Source organism: Priapulus caudatus, unplaced genomic scaffold (genome assembly GCF_000485595.1).
Source record: "Priapulus caudatus unplaced genomic scaffold, Priapulus_caudatus-5.0.1 Scaffold92, whole genome shotgun sequence".
Classification (NCBI taxonomy): Eukaryota; Metazoa; Priapulida; class Priapulimorpha; order Priapulimorphida; family Priapulidae; genus Priapulus; species Priapulus caudatus.
The window spans coordinates 141419-157543 of record NW_014577153.1 but is presented as its reverse complement, the minus strand read 5'-3'; the positions used below and the strand labels follow the sequence as shown (position 1 = coordinate 157543).

The 16125-nt window shown below is 43.1% G+C and overlaps 2 protein-coding genes across 3 annotated transcripts in view; one reads left to right on the top strand and one right to left on the bottom strand.

Moving 5' to 3' along the window:
• LOC106804908 (WD repeat domain phosphoinositide-interacting protein 2-like) overlaps positions 1 to 9057 on the top strand; it is a gene marked incomplete at its 5' end in the record, with an annotated part of 57017 nt that extends 47960 nt beyond the window's left edge. For both annotated transcript variants that reach the window (XM_014806306.1, XM_014806305.1), the window contains 1 exon segment: positions 8529 to 9057.
• LOC106804897 (pleckstrin homology domain-containing family M member 2-like) overlaps positions 1 to 16125 on the bottom strand; it is a 39141-nt gene that overhangs the window by 1527 nt on the left and 21489 nt on the right. The window lies entirely within an intron of this gene.

Genomic DNA, 16125 nt, shown 5'->3' with positions numbered 1-16125 from the left:
AAGTTTCTAATAAACAACCAGTAGACGCGCTGCTCCAGTTTCAACCCTAGAAGACCGACAACAGTTTCGACCCGCCGCAGAGCGGCGTGCGCCGCGAGCTAACCAGGCACGTGTTATTGTGGCGGTGAGTGTTAATGAGCATAAACAATTACCAGCTGTTTCGAGAGACTTGCACGCGAATATACAGAGATTTCTTTGTAAGTTTAGCATGCCTACCCCCTATTTAGAGCACTCCCTCAGATGGAAATATATACCCGATCGGTATTTTTTCTGATAATAAAAGTGCCAAGGGTGGCCAAAGTGGCACCCGGTGGAGTTCCGGTTCTCAGGATAGTCTAAGATCAGGAACGCACAAAAAAACCTTTGTATATACGCGCATTTGCAATCGCTTCAGTGGTCAAATTTCCCCCACCGGCAATCATGACGACCTCACAGCGCAACTTGGAACATTTAAATAAAAGAATATGGTTAAAAAGCACGAATTACAGGAACTCCTTTTATTCTTGTTGTTATGTGCACGAAGCGGCGTGCGGTGAGGTGTACTGTGTGTGGGCAGAGAAGCCATCTTGTCCGGCATTTACAGGAAGTTAACTCGCAATAATAGCGACAGAGAAGTAGAGAAAACATTGGATTGCGGTAAGTAGAACCTACATTTTGTGTGTATTACAATGTTCGTTCGTAACGTTTCCTCGAGAGTGCCGTGTGTTCGTCAACGGGTACAGTCCGCCTCTGACTTAACTACTGGCGTACTACTGCCACAACAAACCTTGTCATTTAATGAAGTCCCTCATACTGACGTGGCGCGAGAACATCGCAAAACCTGTCTCAAAAATAGAGGCGTGTCCAATGAACTTACACGCACACGTGAACGCAACGTCAACGCACGCGCTACGCGCGAATGCCAGCCACGCAAAACAGCGCAACGCTCTATTGACCATTTTGTGGCGTCTTGTAGTTCATGTCACAGAAGTCGAATTTATGGTTGGTTGACCCATGTACATAATTTCACATTTCCTTCCCATGTAAAAATGTTCTTCGGGTTAATATTTGCTCCAGAACTAGGAGAAACGGTAGCTGAAGCCTTCCGTCGCAACATCATGCGCACTATGGTTGGCACATCGTACTCATAAATTTATTTTTTATGCGGTAAAGAAATAATTCACACCGACGTTAATTTGGCTCTTTTGCCAATCAGAGTCGCTTTGAACACATAATTATAACCACGGTGAGAAATTAGTGTAACAATGCCCTCTGTTGAGTAAAACGCAATAATTACTTCGTTCGTCTAGAGATTTCTCAGACGTAGTCGGATAGAATACTATCACACCCCCCCCCGCCGCCCCTGCGCGCGGCGCGCCAAGGCCTATGTGAAAATGCCTTATATAAGGAATTTGTGTACAAAATAGCCATCCTGTTTAGTGAAGGCTGCTTCGATCTCCATTGCTCTAATCGCGTGAACTGCTGCATATCTACTTTGTCCTCTACTGGTTGCCTTGTCGTTTTACACTTATATCATATGTTATTGAAAAATTGCCGCGAGCGTGTCGCTGTAGACTACCGCATAGCTGCTATTTGGCAATATTGCAATACGCGAATTATCCAGTTTTTTGATATCCAATCTAATTATATGAATCGGGCAAACTCTGGCAGGCATTATATATAGACTCAATGATGACCTGAAATGGTTCTGACATTGACCTGAATTAGGGTCCGGTTATCAATTGAAATCAATTTGGACTAATACAATCAAGCCTAAAGCTTTCTACGTAGTTCTCTTTTGTTGTCGGCGTCGAATAAATGACGTCACGAACGCGAATCTCTGTAAACCATGGTTAACGTAAATAGAAGCAGCTCGATAGCATGCAGGTAGCCGCGTACTATCAGGGTATAATAATGAAAAATTTGATATTGACTTGAAATTTTGATTTTGATTTGATTAATTTGAAATTTGAAATGACAATAATAACTTTCTCACTTATTAACCCCTGATAACATCTGTATCGCCGCATCATTAACTATGAAATCCATCGACGAAATCGCATATATATCATATAACTGGTCAATTTATATGTAATTTCTTATTGTAATGTTGTGTGAAAATATTTTCGCTTACCAATTCTGACGGGTCTGTTACATTAACGACTAAGCCTGCGATTTTAATCATCTATGTCATAAGCGTGTTTAGCATAATTGTACCCACATGACCAAACGATATTTAGTAGCGACGTCGCATTTGTGATTTGTAATTTATTGTCTTTTAGTGGGATGTTTTTTTTTATAACACTCACGGTAACTTTGCACGTGTTAAATATAATGCTCATGATCTATTCTATACCGTCTTTCAATTGTGTTTTCTTCACAGTCCATTCACTGGCTGAAGTCGCTCTTGTGCTACCAACCCGACTTTGTTGCCATAACCACATTACGGCGCATTGCCCGATAGCATGCCGTGGGGTCCGGGTCAACTTGCATGATAAGGGCAATTAAGCTCTACTAAAGATCTCCACCGCTCCTTCTCCTCTTTACAAATTACTTTCTCTCTCTCTCTACGGGCTACGGATACAATCTTACCCATGCACCGCTGTGCTTGCTGGCGCAGGGAACCTCGCTAATAACAGTGAAACACTTGCTGTACGCCGTATACGTAAAGTCACCGTGGCAATGCGCTCAACGTACGCATGTAAATTCATGGTGTAAAACATCGCATGGGTATATAGGAGCAGCGATCATTGTAATGCAGAAGAGAGAGAGAAGAGAGGAGAGAGCAGAGGTAGGTAGAAAGAAAGCAGATGGACGCACCGTGATCAATGGGCCTGATCGAACACGTCACCAAGGAGGACCAAGGCATCCGCGGAACAGGACAGGTCGGCCACAGGTCTCGTCATTCTAGAAGATTCCTATTCGGGCAAGACATCGATAGCATCGAGGTCTATTCATTATTGCTAGCTACAATCAGAAATGAACTAACAAATCCTGTCAATAAAAACATGGAATGGTCATTAGACCGGTGGTAAGCAGTCTAATAGGTGTAATAGTTAAGTCTCATGATCGTTTGTATATAGTAGCATTTTAGCTGTCATGATAGTACGAAACGTTGCTTAATCGTGGCTATAAGAAACACCACGCACGCGCGCAAATTTGTTAATTCGTTTTTCTTCACTCCTTACGTGCTCGTGTGTCATAGTAATCTATACAGTGCCTGTTTGTCTGTAGTGTAATCAGAGTTAAATAAAACATCTTTTAGTCATTTATAGCAGTTATCATTAACCGCGTGGTCGATCTCTCTTACATTTTGTTACTTTCGTTGCAGATTTTGAAGACCACTATGACGAAAACTATTAATCGCCACCACTCGATGGCTTTCAAGCAAAAATTTACACGATCAAGGGCTACGGCGTATCAGATGGACATCGTCAAGACACGCCTGTAACACCCATACTTTTTACCGCCAAAACAGAAACTGGACATCCTAATGCGGTGGTTTTTACAAAGTCTCAGTTAGCGACGTGGCGCGAGATTGCTTATGAGCTACATCCCATTGTATGTAACCTCACAATGAATAGCTAATCAGATATATCAAAGTGACTGAGCCTTGTGTGTGTGTGTGTGTGTGTGTGTTGTTTCAGTGTGTGTGTGTGTGCTGTTGTGTGTGTGTGATGTGCTGTGTGTGTGTGTGGTGTGTGTGTGTGCTGTGTATGATTGTGTGTGTGTGTTGTTGTGTGTGTACTGACGTGGGTGTGTGTGCTGTGTGTGTGTGTGTGTGGTGTGGTCTGTGGTGTGTGTGTGTGTGTTGTGTGTGTGTGGTGTGTGTGTGTGTGTGTGTGTGTGCTGTGTGGTGTGGTGTTGTGTGTGCTGTGTGGTGTGTGTGTGTCTGTGATGATGTGTGTGTCGTGTGTGTGTGTGTGTGTGTGTGTAGTGTGTGCTGGTGTGTGTGTGTGTGGTGTAGGGGTTGTGTGGCGGCTGTGTGTGTGTGGCATGTGTGCTCGTGCTGTGTGTTGTGTGTGGACTTCGACTGTGTGTGTGTGTGTGTGTGTGCCGGCGCGCCGGCGTGCGTGCGTGCATGGCGCGTGTTGAGCGCATATCTTTGCCGCACGGTTTGCATTTGGCCAGAGCGGACAACCGAATCGGATGGTTCGTCACACTTTCCTCGCCACCATAATTACATTCACACCTGAATATGACAGAGCGTCGTGTGTCGCGGCGGTTGAACTACTCCAAGTAAAGTCACAGCGCCGACACCGTACAATCCCCTGCTCTGACCATCTCAGGTTATCTGATCGCGACTGCGATTTGACTATTGTGCAGGCGACCTGTTCCTCTCGTCCTACAGCATAGACCAGCTGCGAGTCCGCTTCGTCTGAAAAATGACCGGCGCTAGCTGTAATGACGAGATCGTCACGGACGAGGGCAGACGTGGCCTTCAGCGATCGCAAAGCCTGCATCGTAGGATGCACGGCACACGTGCCCCTGCTCATCGTCACGTGGTCCGGTCAACAGACGGACCGCGAGTCGCACCGCCCGTCAGTTAAGGAGATGACGAACACGCGTGGTCCGACGCCGCTCACCCGCATCTATTCTCATCGAGCGAGTCGGCGAAGACGCCATTGCAACCGACCTGAGCGACGTGTTTCCTCAAGCTGCTGCGGCGTCTCCAAGCTGCGCGCGCTCGAGAGAGCCAGTCGATGCATCCGCAGCGTCAGAAGGAGGACTCGCCTCCACCGCATGCATTTCAGCCGTCTCCGTCATCCTACGTGCGGCTGGCCCGCAAGATGCCAAAGGGCGCCGTGACCGATCTCGAGCCCTGCCGACCAAACGTTCGTACAGGCGAGCGCGTTACATCGCCGTATACATCGCAGAGGCTGTGCCGTCACAGCCAAACGAACTGTGACTATAAGAGGGGGCCGTATGCACTTGAGGCAAGTAAAGGCGACGAGCCATGAAATGTAAACTTAATTGTGTTAGAATTGTGGAAAAAACGAGAGGACCATTTATAAAGTGAGATGATGAGAGTAGCTTTAGATAAAACTCCTCATGAGGTTTTATCGTAGTCAAAAATATTATATATACATAAAACATAGTTGCTTAAACGTCAAAGTGTGATTGTAAGAGTGATAAATTAGACTATAGTACTAGTACAAGTATATATAATTATTTAGATTACATAATAGTAAGATTGGTTTGCATAGAACACGATGCTGTACGATTGCTACTAGGATACTAGCTCTATTTACACACTCCTTCAAATCACATTTGACGGTTTAACAAACATGTTTATGTGATATATGATATTTTTAACGATAATAAACCTCATGAGTTCATCTACTACCTCTACATCTCACTTTATAAATGAGTCACTCTCGTTTTTTCCACAATCTACACAATTAATTTACATTTTATGCTCGTCGCCTTTACTTGCCTCACGTCTGAGCAAGGAGACAAAAGAAACATTAAAAAAATGTTGATGTAAATTATGCGTTTTTGTTGGCGTTATGCAGATTCTAGCGCAACTATCCACCGAAAAGCGTTATTTGAGTTGACAACTAAAAATAGGACGCCATCGTGAATGTTAATTGAGATATTGATTCCGGTTCTATATTATCTATTCAACGGGGAAATTTCTTCTGGAAACAATCAGGAGTATGGACCATGCGATCCTGCTGAGGGCTAGAAATTTAATTAGAAACCACAGGAGTTCGACAAAAAGAAATGTTTACACTACTAGTAAACAGAAAAGCTGCGTGCGCCAACTTTACAGCCTTGTGGCCAAAGCGGCGTCTACACTATAGACTAAAACCCTCGTTTTAGGAAAACGCGCCGGTTCGGCGGTGCAGCCGTCTACACTGTCAAAAAACCCAGCCATTCCTAAATAGTACGTGTTTCAGCTGCTTTGCATAAGCTGTCTGTGGCCTTGCTAAGTAAATCTACCATATACGTATAACTTCGTATGTTAACTATCATTTGTTTGCCGGTTGGCACATAACTATATAGTTACAGCACTGAATATCATTAAATAGTGAATTTAGAGTTAGACGGTATCAGTGTTGTGTTGTCGTAGTCTTAGAATTGTGGTGGGTTTAACAGCTACGTATTTCGGTGTGTCAATGGTCTGCCAAAATTACGCATAATACGTGAAATGTTGAGTATATAACTGACGTTACACATGCGGTCTTGGCGGCATTAGATTTCCATGCATATAACCAGGGATTTCTCTATGTAGGTAAATACCCCGAGATTGGATAGAAAAAAAAGGATTTAGATCTAGTTTCACTCTTTCGTTTATCGTTTTTAAACTGTTAAGAAATTAAATAATTAACAATAAATTGACGGTGACACCATCCCTCATAACAGGCGGTTATTGTGAGCCATGCCGTATTACTTTACGCGTGACTGGTTCTTCAGAGAGGCTGAGGGTAAGCTGTCTCTCATTATCTTACTAAGATTTGCGATAGACTGGAAAGGACCGGACTATACACCAGTCCCAGTCGGTTTGTGGAAAGATGATATTAAGTTAATGAATGTAGTGATTATTACCACATATAACACGAAAAAATCGCACGACGCAATCTTAATACGCTCTTGATATATTCAATATGGAGTTATTACAGTGCACGTTGGTGTTATGGCACTTGGAAAGGCACAAGTTTGGCACAAATTGTTAGAAAGAAAATATGTGTAAAACAAGTAAAGAAAAACTAAAATAAAAATCTTGTTAGTGTATTCTTATCTCACACATTGCTTACTCACTGTTTGCCGTAACAAACAATCGGACGTCATACTCATACGCTCACTGACCACGAGTTCATGCTAAAACCAATGATATGGCAGCCAAGATATTTGTAATACCTGTTAGACTCGAGCAGTTAAACTACACCAACCAAATATAATGAATTGTCAGCGACCATAGCTAAGCATAATCCAAAAAGATTATATTTCATATAAGTAATACCCCTTTGATGATTTTATCGCCGCAATTACTGACGCAAAAACAAAGTAGGATACCCAAAGTGAATGGACTATGGCAGCAAGATCTATCGGTCTATCGATCGATGCCTCCATCCATCCATCCATCCCTCCATCCGTCCATCCATCCATTCATTCATCCATCCATCCATCTATCCATCCATCCATCCCTCCCTCCATCCATCTATCCATCCATTCATCCTTCCATTAATCCATTCACCCATCCGTCCATCCAACCATCCATCCACCCACCCACCCCTCTCGCCTTCCCTCCTCGTTTACCACCTCTTCCTCCTCTACCGCTTCCCTCCTCTTCCATGTACCTCCTTTACGTCCCTCTCCCCTCATACCCTTCACATCTACCTCTCATCCTCTCTCTCTCTTCTCTTTTACCTCCTCCCCCTGCCTTCTGGTCGTCATCCTGCTCTAGAACCTGCCTCTTCCTACTCCTATCCCTCCTCCTCTTCCTCTTCCTTTTCCCCCTTCGCCTTTTACTAGCCCTATTTTTCCCACTTTTCTCTTCCTCCCCTCCTCCACTTCTCTTAATCCTCCTCTACTTCCTCTCCTCCTCCCCTTCTACCATTCAAATCTATCTTCCCCACGCCCTTTTCTTTTACTTCCTCTTTCACAACCTGCTCCACTTCCTCTCCTCCTCCTCCTCCCCATTCTCCTCTACTTTCGCTCCCCTCTTACTATATCTTATTCCTTTTTTCTCTTCTCCTACTACCACTTCGCATCTCCCTCTTTGTCTATGTTGTATTGTGAAAAGGTTGATATGAAGTTCTCAGGATCAATCTTGCGAGATCATAGCAGGTACTGAGGAACTAGAGCTTGACGTAGTTGTAGAGATGTAGAATACAGTAAAAACCCGCGTATAAGAACCTGTATTTTTCCGGGTTAGCCTAAAAAGTTTCTTATATAATTGGTGTGTACTGGAAAATTAGGCTATTTAGGATCTTAAATAGGTTCTTATTTTCTTTAAAAAAAAGGTGCTTGTGGCTGGTAGAATATTGGTGCGGTCCATTGTTTATACAAAATATTCATATAATTATGTCTAAATGACTGCAATCTAGACAAATACAAACCCTATTCTACGTTCTTATTTCTTTTTATGCCCTTTATACCTAATAGAGGTATATAGACAACCAAGAACATGTTTTAGTTGATTTATGAATTTTAAAGTGTTTAAAACTGAATTTTATCAAATAAGAACCTGTTTCAAATTTTAGGCTACAGCAGGTTCTTATATCAAGGGGGTCTAAATGGAAAATCTTAGCCTAACAGGTTCTTAATCACTAGGTTCTTATACGCGGGTTTTTACTGTAGTAGAGATTGTAGCGTGTCGTTATTCAGTCTCCAATCAGGATAGAGCAGGCAGCCGCAGATACGGTGTGGAACGATGGTGACTTTATTAGTAACTTGAACATATACAACAGCTGCTATAAAACACACATACATACATACAGGATACATACATACATAATTAAACCGTAGACGCTGCCCGTTTCACCATAGAAGCCACTATGATTCGACCCCCGCGGCAGCGTGCGCACGAGCTACAGGCGAAGGTGCCGGGGAAATTTCTAATTAAACCGTAGACGCTGCTCGTTTCACCCTAGAAGCCACAACAGTTCGACCCCCGCAGCGGCGTGCGCGCGAGCTACAGGCACGTGTTATTGTGCGTGAGTGTTTAATGAGCAAAACAATACCAGCTGTTTGAAGATTGACCGAATATTACAGAAGTTCTTGTAAGTTTAGCATGCCTACCCCCTTAATTTATAGGCACTCAGATTGGAAAATATACGATCTGTATTTTTTTCTGATAATAAAAATTGCCCAAGGGTGCCAAAGTGGCACCCGGTGGATTCCGGTTCAGGATAGTCTAAAGATCAGGAAACCACAAAAAAACCTTGTATATACCCGATTGCAACGTTCAGTCAAATTTCCCTACTCGGCAACTCGACTACAGGCACTTGGAACATTTAAATAAAAAATATGGTTAAAAAGCACGGAATAAGGAACCCTTTATTCTTGTTGTTTGTGCACAGCGGCGTGCGTGCGGTGTACTTGTGTGTTGCAGAGAAGCATTTGTCCGGCATTTACAGGAAGTTATCGGCAATAATAGGCGAAAGAGAGTAGAGAAACATTGAGACTTTGGTAGTAAATACATTTTGTGTGTATTTACCATGTTTTTGTACGTTCCAAGTGCCTGTGTTGTCAACGGTACGAGTCTCGCCTCTGACTTAACTCTGCGTACCTACTCCACACAACCTTTCATTTAATGAAGTCCCTTCATCTGGACGTGCGCGAGGCACATCCAAACTGTCTCAAAAATAGAGCGTGTCAAATGAACTTACACGCACTGCACGCACGCACACCACACGCACACGTGAATGCCAGCACGCAAACACGCACGCTCTATTGTGTGTCTTTGGTATCTCATGGCACAAAGTCGAATTATGGTTGGTTGACCCATGTATATAATTTCACATGTTCCTCCCATGTAAAATGTTCTTCGGTTAATATTTCTCCAGGAACTAGGAGAAACGGTAGCTGAGCCTTCCGCGCCACATGGCGCATATGGTTGGCCATCGTACTCATAAATATTTATTTTTTACTGCGGTAGAAATAATTCAACCGCGGTTAAATTATGGCTCTTTTGCCCAATCAGAGTCCTTGTAACACATAATTTAACCACGGTAAAATTATGTGTAACAATGCCTCTGGTTGAGTAAAACGGCAATAATTACTTTCGTTCGTCTAGAGATTCTCAAGACGTAGTCGGATAGAATCCCTCACCCCCCCCCCCTGCGCGCGCCGCCAGGCCTATGTGAAATGCCTTATAAGGAATTTGTGACAAAATAGCATCCTGTTTAGTGAAGGCTGCTTCGATCTCATTGTTCTATCGTGAACTGCTCATATCTACTTTCCTCTACTCGGTTGCCTTGTCGTTTTGACACTTATATCATATTATATTGAAATAATTGCCGCGGGGTCGCTGTAGACTACCGCCTAGCTGCTATTGCAATATTGGCAACGCGAATTATCCAGTTTTTGATATCCAATCTAATTATTGATCGGGCAAACTCTGGCAGGCATATATATATACTTCAATGATGACCTGAAATGGATTCTGACATTGACCTGAAATTAGGTCGTTATCATTGAAATAATTTGGGACTAATACAATCAGCTAAGCTTTCTCACGTTAGTTCTCTTTTGTGTCGGGTCGAATAAATGACGTCACGAACGCGAATCTCTGTAAACATGGTTAAAGTAAAGAAGCGCGATAGCATGCAGGTAGCGTACTATCAGGGGTTAATAATGAAAAATTTGATATTGACTTGAATTTTGATTTTGATTTGATTAATTTGAAATTTGAAATGACAATAATAACATTTGTCATTATTAACCCCTGATAACATCTGTACGCGATCATTTAACTATGAAATCACATCGAGCGAAAACGCATTATATATCATATTAACTGGTCAATTTATATGTAATTTTTATTAGTAATGTTTGTGAAATATTTTGCTTACATCCTGACGGTTGTTACAATAACGTATAGCGCGATTTTAATCATCTATGTCATTAAGCGTGTTTAGCATAATTGTACCCCACATGACCACGATATTTAGTAGCGACGTGCATTTGTGATTTGTAATTTATTGTCTTTTAGTGGGATGTTTTTTTTAATATAAACTGCGTATTTGCACGTGTTAATATAATGCTATGATCTATTCTATACCGTCTTTCAATTGTGTTTTCTTCACAAGTACCATTCTGCTGAAGTCGCTCTTGTCTACCAACCCGACTTTGTTGCCATACCACATTACGGCATTGCCCATGCAATGACGTGGGCGTCATTGCATGATAAGGGCAATGTGAAGTCTTACTAAAGGATCTCCACCGCTCCTCTTCCTCTTTACAAATTACCTTCTCTCTCTCTCTACGGGCACGGATACAATTTACCCATGCACCGCTGTGCTGCTGCCAGGGAACCTCGTAATAACAGTGAAACATTGCTGTGCCCTATCGTAAAGTCACGTGGCATGCGCAACGTACGCATGTAAATTCATGTGTAAACATGCATGGGTATATAGGAGCAGCATCATTGTATCAGAGAGAGAGAGAGAGAGAGAGAGAGAGAGGTAGGTAGAAAGAAACAGAGGACGCACCGTGATCAATGGGCCTGATCGTAACCTCACCAAGGAAGAACAGCAGGCGTCTCGTCATTCTAGGAGATTCCTATGTCGGCAAGACATCGATAGCATCAAGGTATGTCTATTCATTATTGTACTCAATATAGAAATAATACAATCCTGTCATAAAACCTGGAATGGTCATTAGACGGTGGTAGCAGTCTATAGGTGTAATAGTAGTCTATAATCGTTGTATATAGTAGCTTTTAGTGTCATGTATAGTAGCGTAAACGTGCTAATGTGCTATAAGAAACACACGCACGCGCGCAAATTTGTTTTAATTCGTTTTTCTTCACTCCTTACATGCTCGTGGTGTCATAGTAATCTATACGTGCTGTGTTTGTCTGTATGTGTTATCAGGAGTAAATAAAACATTTTTTAGTCATTTATAGGGTTATCATTAACCGCGTGGTCGATCTCTCTACATTTTGTTATTTCGTTTGCAGATTTTTGAAGAACCACTATGACGAAAACTATTATCCCACCGTCGATGGCTTTTACAGAAAAACTTACACGATCAAGGGTACGGCGTATCAGATGGACATCGTAGACACGCCTGGTAGCACCTGCTTTTCCGCCAAAGAGAAACTGGACATCATCATGGGTGCGTGTTTTACAAGGTCTCAGCTTAGGCGACGTGCGCGAGATTGCTTATGAGGCTACATCCTTGTATGTAACCTCACAATGAAGTAATTAGATATATCAAAGTGTGTGTGTGTATGTGTGTGTGTGTGTGTGTGTGTGTGCGTGCGTGCGTGCGTGCGTGCGTGCGTGCGTGCGTGCGTGCATGGCGTGTTGAGCGCATATTTTGCCAAGGTTTTGCATTTTGGCCAGAGCGGACAACGATATCAGTGTTCATCGTTCACACATTCCCCGCCACCATAATTACATTCACCTGAATATACAAGCGTCGTGTTGCGGCGGGTTGAACTATCGAAGTAAAACACAGCGCCGACCGTACATCCCCTGTTTTGACCATCTCAGGTTTTCTGATCGCGACTCGATTCGACTATTTGCAGGCGACCTGTTCCTTCTCGTCTACAGCATAGACAGCTGCGAGTCGTTCGCGAAAATGACGCGCCTGTATGACGAGATCGTCACGACGAGGGCAAGCGCTCAGCGATCGCAAAGCCTGCATCGTAGGAAGCACGGCACCGTGCCCGTCATCGTCGTCGGTAATAAGACTGACCGCGAGTCGCACCGCACCGTCAGTAAGGAGATGACGAACGCGTGGGTCGACGCGCACCCGCATCTCATTCTCATCGAGGCGTCGGCGAAGACGCATTGCAACCTGAGCGACGTGTTCCACAAGCTGCTGCGGCGCTCCAAGCTGCCGCTCGAGATGAGCCCGTCGATGCATCGCAGCGTGCAGAAGGAGGACCTCGCTCCACCGCTGCATTTCAGCCGTCTCCGTCATCTACTGCGGCTTGGCCGCAATGATGCCAAGGGCGCCGTCGACGATCGAGCCTGCCGACCAAACGTGTACAGCGACATGTGTGGGTTACATATATATATATATATATAATATATATATATATATATATATATATAATTAGAGAGAGAGAGAGAGAGAGAGAGGAGAGATTCTCACTGGTTGTTTATGAACTCAGTGTGTCGAGATGTGCATCAAAACTAGCCATGATAGAGCAAATATAGATAAAGTATACGGACCACGGTAGAAATTTTTAGCTCTGTTATGCATACTAGAACTGTTTTCGTGTGTTACCAGAGTTAAAATTCATAAATCAAACTAAAATCCAAGTTTCTTGGTGGTGCTATATACGCTCTATTAGGGTAAATAAAGGGCATAAAAAGAAATAAGAAAGCGTAGAATAAGGGTTTGTATTGTCCTAAGATTGGCAGCATTTAGAGCATAATTATATGAATATTTGTATAAACAATGGACCGCACCAATATTCTACAGGCCACAAGGCACTTTTTAAAGAAAAATACGAAACCTATTTAAAGATCCTCAAATAGCCTAATTCCCAGTTACACAGAGACACATTATACTAAAGAAGACTTTTTTAGGCTAACGCCGAAAAATATGGCGGGTTTTTATTGTAATGTCTCCATCTACAACGTACGGCAAGCTCTAGTATCTCAGTATCCTGCAGATCTCGCAAGATTGATCTGAGAACTCATATCAACCTTTTCACAATACAGACATAACAAAGAGGGAGATGCGAAGTGGGTAGTAAGAGAAGAGAAAAAAGGAATAAGATATAGTAAGAGGGAGAAGCGAAAGTAGAAAATCGGGGAAGAGGAAGAGGGGAAGTGGAGCAGGATGGAAGAGAAGTAAAAAAAAGGCGCGGGGAAGATAGATTTAATGTAGAGGGGAGGAGGAGAGGAAGTAGAGAAGGATTAAGAGAAGTGGAGAGGGGAAGAAATAAAAGTGGGAAAAATACGGCTAGTAAAAGGCGAAGGGGGAAAAGGAGGAGGAAGAGGAGAAAGAATAAGGAGTAGGAAGAGGCAGGTTCTAGAACAGGATGACATGAAAGGCAGCGGGAGGAAGGTAAAAGAGGGAGAGAGAGAGATCGAGAGGTAAATGTGAAGGGTATGAGGGAAGGGACGTAAATGAGTAACATGGAAGAGGAGGGAACGTAGAGGAGGAAAGAGGGGTAACGAGGAGGGAAGCGAGAGGGGGGGTGGGTGGATGGATGGATGGTGAATGGATGATGAAGGATGAATGGATGTGGAATGGATGGATGATGGATTGATGGGATGGATGGAAGGATGGATGATGGAGGAGATGATGGTATGGATGGATGGATGGATGGATGGTGGATGGATGGAGGATGGAGGATGGAATGGATGCGAATGGATGGATGAATGGATGGATTGGAATGGATGGGTGAACTTGGATGGATGGCATGGAGGAGGATGGATTGGATGATGATGGATGGATGGATGAAGGATGGATAGGGTGGATGGATGATGGATAGATGATGGATGATGGATGGATGGTGCGATGATGGATGGTGGATGGATGGATGATGGATGTGGATGGAGGATGGATGGATGGAGGGAGGGATGGAGATGGATGGATGGTGATAGATGATGGATGAGGATGGAACGGGCGGGCGGACGGGACGGGCGACGGACGGCGGACAGCGGCGGATGGATGGATGATAATAGGGCATGGTGGAAGGATGAAATGAATGAATTGGATTGGATTGGATGGACGCCGGACCGAACGACGGAGATGGATGTTAATCGATAGATATATGGAATGGATGGAGGGATGGATGGATTTGATAATGGATGGACGGAGGTACGACGACGGACGACGGACGGACGACGGATGGATGGTTGAATGGATAGATATATGGATGCTGATGGATGGATGAGGGATGGAGGATGGATGGATGGATGAATGAATGAATAATGGATAGATGGAATGGATGGATGGATGGATGGATGGATGGATGATGTCTGGTGGGTAGATGGATGGAATGGATGAATGAATCGTAGGAATGATGAGCGGATGGAGGGATGGAAGGAGCATCGATGCGATAGACGCGATAGATCTCACTGGCAAGTCGCATTCACTTTGGATAACTACTTTGTTGCGTCAGAATTCGGCGATAAAAATGCAATCAACAGGGTAATATTATAATGAAATATAACTTTTGGATTAGCTTAGCTAGGGCGTGACAATGTCATTATATTGGTTGGTGTAAGTTTTAACTGCTCGGGTTGGCACAGGTATAAAAATATCTGGCTGCTCATATATGCATTGGTTTTAGATGAACTCGTGGTCAGTGAGCGTATGAGTATTGACGTCGCGATTGTTTGTTAGGCAAACAGTGAGTAGCAAGAATAAGAATACACTAACGAGATTTTTATTTTAGTTTTTTCTTTACTTGTTTTACACATATTTCTTTCTAACAATTTGTGCCAAATATATCCTTTCACGAATGCCATAACACCAACGTGCGCTGTAATAACTCATATTGAATATATCAAGAGCGTATTAAGATTGTGTCGTGCGATTTTTTCGTGTTATATGTGGTAATAATCACTACATTCATTAACTTATATCATCTTTCCACAACCGACTGGGGACTGGTGTATAGTCCGGTCGTTTCCAGTCTATCGCAAATCTTAGTAAGATAATGAGAGACAGCGTTACCTCAGCCTCTCTGAAAGAACCAGTCACGCGTAAAGTAAATACGGCAGGCCACAATAACCCGCTGTTATGAGGGATGTGTCACCGTTTAATTTATTGTTAATTATTTAATTCTTAACAGTTTAAAAAACGATAAACGAAAGAGTGAAACTAGATCTAAATCCTTTTTTCTATCCAATCTCGAGGTATTTACCTACATAGAAAAATCCTGGTTATATGCATGGAAATCTAATGCCGGCCAAGACCGCATCGTGTAACGTCAGTTATACTCAACATTTCACGTATTATGCGTAATTTGGCAGACCATTGACACACCGAAATACGTAGCTGTTAAACCCACCACAATTCTAAGACTACGACAATACAACACTGATACGCGTCTAACTCTAAATTCCGATGATATTTAGTGCTGTAGCTATATAGTTAATGTGCCAACCGGCAAACAAATGATTAGTTAACATGCGAAGTTCTACGTATATGGTAGATTTACTTAGCAAGGCCACAGACAGCTTATGCAAAGCAGCTGAAACACGTACTATTTCGTAATTTTTGCGATACTACACAAATAAAACGATACTATTTAACAAGTGTTGGCACAGGCTGTAAAGTTGGCGCACGGCAAGCTTTCTGTTTACTAGCAATGAACATTTCTTTTGATCGCACTCCTGTGGTTTCTATATTAAATATCTGCCCTCAGCAGGATCGCATGGTCCATACTCCTGATTGTTTCCAGAAGAAATTTCCCCAGTTGAAAGATAATATGAACCGGAATCATATCTCAATAACATTCACGATGGCGTCCTATTTTAGTGTCAACTCAAATAACGT